Source organism: Cebus imitator, unplaced genomic scaffold, assembly GCF_001604975.1.
Source record: "Cebus imitator isolate Cc_AM_T3 unplaced genomic scaffold, Cebus_imitator-1.0 Scaffold543, whole genome shotgun sequence".
In the NCBI taxonomy this organism is placed as follows: Eukaryota; Metazoa; Chordata; class Mammalia; order Primates; family Cebidae; genus Cebus; species Cebus imitator.
The window spans coordinates 1,238,319-1,245,662 of NW_016107858.1; the positions used below are offsets into that span (position 1 = coordinate 1,238,319).

General features: G+C 41.0%; 1 pseudogene; it reads left to right on the forward strand.

The window, feature by feature from the left end:
• Window positions 1–5,686: 5,686 nt before the first annotated feature.
• Window positions 5,687–7,344, forward strand: part of LOC108293700 — a 10,482-nt pseudogene continuing 8,824 nt past the window's right edge.

Here is a 7,344-nt window from a genome sequence, read left to right on the forward strand (position 1 = left end):
ATACCAGAAGGAATTAATAGAAGAATTAAACAGATATTGGAGGTCTAAAAAGAGAAAAAGGGGAACTGATGAAACACAGAGATAGTAAGTATAGGAAGCGAAGCAGTGATCAACCCTTGTAGAAACAAAGGTAAAAGGGTTAGGTTGTTAGAACCCGGTAACTTGGAAGAAGGGCTCCACATAACTGGGAGGCTGGCTTCTGAGAAGGAGGTTGCAGGTGACCCCAGAACTCAGAGGAAGTACCTAGTGTCTCAGGGACTCAGACCTCTGAAGAAGAGGTACCCATTGGCTGATGCTGTTGCCTTTGAGAGGGGGCCATGAGGCTGGCTCTGGGATTTAAGAAATGAAACTGGAAACAACAACCCCGCTCAGGGTGAACTGTGATTGCTGGGATGATGCTAGAGAAACAAGAAGCAAAACAGGAAGCAGCAATACCTACATCCCTCCTCCAGCCTTTCAGTCTCCTTTTAACACCTCTTACTGTCAGAAACCAATAAAGCCAGCAAGCAAAAAAGATGTGGTTTGCAGAGTCCTCACCTGAGCATCAAAAAGCAGATTATAGAGGGTGGGGCCCCTCTTTGGCCACCTCTCTATACACTCATTCATATACTTTCTTCTATATAGTGTCTGCTTGAAACAGGATGTCGAAATATAATTTCTTATAGCATGTTTGTTTGGGGGTGACATCATTATACCAAAAAAAGGAGTTGTCCAAAAAGTGATGTAACTTTTTAATAGCCACTTATGGCAAAAAGTCATGAATTGAAGTCATTATGTGAGGGGACCAGGGACTAAAACTCAACACTCATTATGGTCACCATGTAAAGAAACTTCACAGGAAATCATATATATCCATTATTCATGAACAGAGGAAGTCTGAGATCTAAGGAACTGGTCCAGAGGGGTGATCTGGAGCTGTATCTTTGTAAAGACAAAACGCCCTCCTCCAGGCTTAACAGAGCTTGAAACATGAGAACCAGGAAAAGAGGAGTCAATCTGTGGGAAGATAGCCAATATCTACTTTCATGGGCTCCCCTACAATCTAAATTTTATTTTTTCATTTAACTATTATATATTGAGTACATAAAATACAGTGGTGAATGAGACTTAATCCCTTAATCCATGCACTGATGGAACTTATTGTCTTTTTATTTTTTTTTAGACTGAGTCTTGTTCTCCCGCCTAGGCTAGAGTGCAGTGGTCCGATCTTGGCTCACTGCAACCTCTGCCTCCCGGGTTCAAGTGATTCTTGTGTCTCAGTATCCTGAGTAGCTGGGATCACAGGCATGCGTCACCACACCCAGCCAATTTTTGTATTTCTAGAAGGGATGGGGTTTCACCATGTTGGCCAGGCTGGTCTCAAACTCCCGGCCTCAAGTAATCCATTCACCAGGATCTTCCAAAGTGCTGGGATTATAGGCATGAACCACTGTCCCCAGCCAGAATTTACTCTTTAGTGGGTGATTACAACAATTAATAGGTCAAAAGTAAATACATAAAGCTTAAACAAAGATGTCAAAAAGTAGTAGGTACTGGAAAGGAAAATAAATAGAAAAATGAACAGAGGATAGGAATTCAAACTAACCAGTAATGAAAACCAAGACAATTAAATGTCTTTTTCACTTCCCAGCTTGGGAAAACTAAAAATTATTGATAATAGCATGTTGTAAAGAATGAAATAAAATGGATATTTTAATACACTGTCAATAGGAGTAAATTGGCAAAGCGTTTCAGGGGCATGCTAGTTAGTAGTATAGAAACAATATATTAACTTGAATCATATCAAATTGCCAATATTGGCCGGGCGCGGTGGCTCAAGCCTGTAATCCCAGCACTTTGGGAGGCCGAGGCAGGTGGATCACGAGGTCAAGAGATCGAGACCATCCTGGTCAACATGGTGAAACCCCGTCTCTACTAAAAATACAAAACATTATCTGGGCATGGTGGCGCGTGCCTGTAATCCCAGCTACTCAGGAGGTTGAGGCAAGGGAATTGCCTGAACCCAGGAGGCGGAAGTTGCGGTGAGCCGAGATCGTGCCATTGCACTCCAGCCTGGGTAACAAGAGCGAAACTCCGCCGCAAAAAAAAAAAAAAAAGAAAAAGAAAAAAGAAATTGCCAATATTTGACAAATTTTGACTTGAAAAATGAACTTGAAAATAGATTAAATGAGATTATCCACACTGAAACACTAAAAGAAAAAAGAGTCAAATGTTTTCAAAATTTCAAGAACATACTGGTCAAAAGGGAACTGAACCAAACCACAATTTATTTTTCATTTTGATCACTCCAAAATGAGTCTGTCTGTTATCTACTGGTTAGATAAAGTAAGAATTTCCCTTCTACCTAGCTCATGAAGAATGGGTCAACCTATTCTCTAGTGGGTAGTCAAAAATTTCAAGGACACTGAAAAATACCAAGACACCAAAGAATGTGCTGTCAGTTGTAGAGGAAATCAGGCTATGCCATCTGATTCAGATAAAGTTGGCACTGATAGTCCTATGGTAACATTCTTGAGTCTCATTTGTGAAAATTTTAGCCCAATTTCTGGCCAATATACACAAATGCATCTTTCTATTAAATTTTTTTTTTTTGAGATGTAATCTCACTCTATTGCCAGGCTGGAGTGCAGTGGTGTGACCTCAGCTCACTGCAACCTCTGCCTCCCAGGTTCAAGCAATTCTCCTGCTTCAGCCTCCGAGTAGCTGGGACTACAGGCGCTCGCCACCATGCCCGGCTAATTTTTGTATTTTTAGTAGAGACAGGGTTTCACTACCTTGGCCAGGATGGTCTCAATTTCTTGACCTCGTGATCCACCCACCTTGGCCTCCCAAAGTGCTGGGATTACAAGCGTGAGCTACCGTGCTCAGCCTCTATTAGACTATTAAGAAAACAATACATGTTTAATTGTATGTGATGTGACTTGATCCTCTTTTACAGAGTAAAATCTGAGCATGTATGAGATTACCCGCTGGCGGCTGTTAGATTTTGAAACTGGAGTTTTTGATCTTGTGGCCTAGAACCGACTCATCACTGGGTGACTTAAGAGGGAAAAGAAAAATTCTGCCTTGCTAATAAAATCTGTATTTGCAGTGACCCTACAGTTTCACGGTGGCAGGACTGATCTGTGCTCTAGCTCATGGCCTCATCAAATTAGTTTCAAGTCAGAGTCATAGCAGTAAAGTATGACTTTTTATTGTTAAGCATTTAGTATATTTTAAAAGTTGATACATTTCTGATAACAGTGACTAAGCTGTCTAGGTAAGCTATAGGAAAAAAAAATTCTTAAAAACATCAAGATGATGATTATCACTGAAGAATTCTGAGGCCTGCAGTAAAGGAAAAACTGGAACCTAGAGCTGTAACTGAGCAGAGAAACAATTTTCTGGCAAAGGGCATTTTCTGACTTGCATATAGGTTTTGACAGCCGTCTGCGACTAATGGGACAGAAATGGAATACCAGAATCTGCTGAAGTTGAAGAATATTCCTACAATAAGGTAGGATCATAAATTTCTATAATCTTAGGATTATAGAAAGTTCAGAGCACCTTTCACAACCTTTTACCTGGTTAAAGGTGGCTCTGGGCTGGAAATGCCCCCAGGTACGAGATAAGAAAGCTTTCATTGTAGATCTCAAATTATTCAGATATTTTTCCAAATAACAAGATGTGGTACATACTCAAAAATAATAATGAACACAAAGAAACTAAATGAGGTGTGAAAACCAGCAGACACATCAGGCAGTTGAAACCAAGCCCCCAAATATTAGCTATATTAGAAAGAATGCAAAACAATGATGCCTATGTTATTCACGAAACAAAAATTTGGAAGAGTTTTGCCCACTCGGATGTTTTCTTAGCTTCAACTTAACATTCAGGTTCACAAGACTCTCAGAGGCCATACCTGGCACCCCTCTAATCAGAAAGACATAGGATTAGAACTATAGCTTGCTAGCAGGGCAGCATCAGACACGATATTTCTGTAGGAGCAGTCTCTGAAGCAGCAGTCCACACAGTATGCAAGAGATAGTCTGTTGGCTCTCCACCCCTCACTGTCTACCTGGGGACAGCCGAGGTGCATGTGGCACCATCCTGGAGCCTTTAACTCTTATAAGAATTTAACAGAGTAGTTTCCAATCCTATGCAAGGTTTATGCAAGTTATAGGCCCACTGCATTCAGAGAAGCTCAAAGTCCAGCTTCTTCCAGGTACTTAGTTTGCCCAGTTCAAGTGTAGTCCATCAGTCAGCAGTCTTTCTTATGATATGCAGTATTGCTTAGTAACATGGTTAACATTTGTCATTAGGAGGCTCTAGGTGGACAGAGCTAGAAAGTTAATTAAACGTCAAATTATCATGCAGAAGGAGAAAAGGGTTTTGCTAACAATTTACACACAAATTGAGAATAACAAAAAAATGACAATAGATTTAGAGAGAGGCAAATAGAAATTCTGAAAAAAAAATTAAACAAAATTAAGTGTTCAATGGAAGAGTTTAACAGAACAGTCACAGCTGAAAGGAGAACTAGTAAAGTGGGAGATGGGGAAGAAGAAAAAAATGCAGAATATATAACAAGGAGAAAAATCATATTTAATGCACAAACACAAAAATATAACAGAGTGAGACAGTCTATCTTAGTTTCAGTTAGAGGCTCAAAAGTCGAAGAGAAAGAAAATAAAGGCAATAAAGTCTGTTATCATTTATTAGGTCTAAGTATTAATATTGAAGAGATAATATTTGAGAGCTTTCCAGACAAAATGGAACTAAAAAATCAACAGATTATAGAAGGCCAGCCAGTGGAACAAGATAAATAAAGAGAAATCCATAGCTAAAGACAGAATAGTAAAACTGCAGAAACTAAACAAATAAAGACAAAAATAGTAAAGACAAAAAACACTCAGAAGAAAAAAAGGAAGATTATATTCAAATAAGCAAAAGTTAGACAATTGGCTGCCTTCTGAAAAGCGATAATCAAATGCAAATATCTTCAAAATGCGGAAAGAAAATAACTGCCTCCTAGAATTACATACTTAGTAAAATTAATTTCCAATAATTAAAGCAAAATGGAGACACTTTCAGAGAAGAAGAGCTGAAACAGTTTTTCATAAGCAGACCAACACAAAAGGAAATTCTATAAGATGTTTCTCAGGCAGAAGCACCATGATTACATATAAAAATTCAGAGACATAGAAAGAGCCAGATAGCAGCACATATGTTGCTAAATCTAAAGTAACTATACAAAACATATGTCTAGTCTTCTGGGGCTTAAGAATATTAATACTTAGACTTAATAAATGATAAAAGTATATAATATAGAGTGAGACTAAATGAACCGAAAGTATTCCAACATCCATATACTGCCCAGGATGAGGATAAGGGTATCAATTATCACTACGTTTAACAAATTAAAGACTAAGACTGCAATTTTTAAAGTAATGACAAAAGAATAGAAGCAACTTAAATACAATAAGAAATATAGAAAGAAAAAAGTGAAGCAAAGTATATAAAAAAGTAAAAAATATAATGCTATAATAGTTAAAAGGGGGGCCCGAGCAGCACCCTCTGCGCCGCTGCACGCCAAAGCCGGAATCCGAATCCGGGACGACGGCAGCTCTGCAATTAATGCACATATTTTTTTTTCCAGGTGCTGTTAAAAATGCACGTATCTTAAGCTCCCGAACCTGCGGACGCTATGCACAGGAAGCACCTCCAGGAGATTCCAGACCTGAGTAGCAACGTTGCCGCTAGCTTCACGTGGGGGTAGGATTCTCGCAGGACTTCTGAACTGCTCTCGGCATGGGGGTCTCCGCCCTGGAGAAAGAGGAGCCCGACAGTGAGAACATCCCCCAGGAACTGCTCTCAAACCTGGGCCTCCCGCACAGCCCCCCAAGGAAACCGCTGAAGAGCAAAGGCTTCGTGATTATCCGCAGGCCTAAGCTAAATTGAGAGAGCTTTCCAGGTGTTTCATGGGACTCCCTTCCGGATGAGCTGCTTTTGGGGATCTTTTCCTGTCTGTGCCTCCCTGAGCTGCTCAGGGTCTCTGGTGTTTGTAAGAGGTGGTATCGCCTAGCGTTTGACGAGTCTCTATGGCAAACCTTAGACCTCACAGGTAAAAATCTGCACCCAAATGTGACTGGTCAGTTGCTGTCTCAAGCGGCGATTGCCTTCCGCTGCCCAGGACCGCTTATGGACCAGCCATTGGCTGAACATTTCAGCCCTTTTCATGTGCAGCACATGGACCCGGCGATCTCAGTTACTGAAGTGTCCACCCTCAGGGCATTCTGTCTCGGCGTTCCAAGTTGCAGAATCTAAGCCCGGAAGGCCTGCGGCTGTCGGATCCCATTGCCAATCGTCTCGCACAAAACTCAAATTTAGTGCCACTTAACCTTTGTGGGTGTTCTGGATTCTCTGAATTTGCCCTGCAGACTTTGCTAAGCGGCTGTTCCAGACGGGATGAGCTGAACCTCTCCTGGTGGTTTGATTTCACTGAGAAGCACGTGCAGGTGGCTGCTGCGCGTGTGTCAAAGATTATCACCCAGCTGAATCTTAGCGGCCACGGAAAGAATCTCCAGAAATCAGATCTCTCTACTGTAGTTAGAAGATGCCCCAATCTTGGCCACCTAGACTTAAATGACTGCTTTCCGGAATTTTTCCAGCTCAGCCACCTCCGATACCTATCTCTCAGTCTGTGCTATGATACCTGAAACTTTAGTTGAACTTGGAGAAATTCCCACACTACAAACACTACAAGTTTTTGGAATTGCGCCAGACGGTACCCTTCAACTGTTTAAAGGAAGCGCTTCCCCATCTACAGATGCAGGATGGTGTGTCTTCTTTAGAACAGGGAAAGTAGGCAGGAAGCCCAATGGATGCAGTACTTATCTATTTTTTTCCTGGTTTTCCCTTTGCCTTCTATCTGCAAGTATATCAGGGAGCCATTTGAGAGGGAAAACTATGAAATCTTGCTTTTTGAAATGATCCTAAAAGCTTTTACCACTACTTTGCTCTTAACAGCCAAAGTTGTAGGCCTTTTGAAATTTTGGGAGAGTAAGCCTATAATTTCAAGATACCTTAAAGAGCAAAATGTGAGCCACCTTTTCCAGGTGCCCTTCTTATTAAGTCTATTCAGAATCAAGCTTAAAAATTACCACCAGCAAACAATCTTGATAGCCTATGTAACTTTTATCTATTTAATTTTATAGTATTGCTTTATAAGACAGCTTAGAAGAGGTTGGGCCCGGTGGCTCACGCCTGTAATCCTAGCACTTTGGGAGGCCGGGCAGGTGGATCACGAGGTTAAGAGATCAAGACCATCCTGGTCAACATGGTGAAACCCCGTCTTTACTAAAA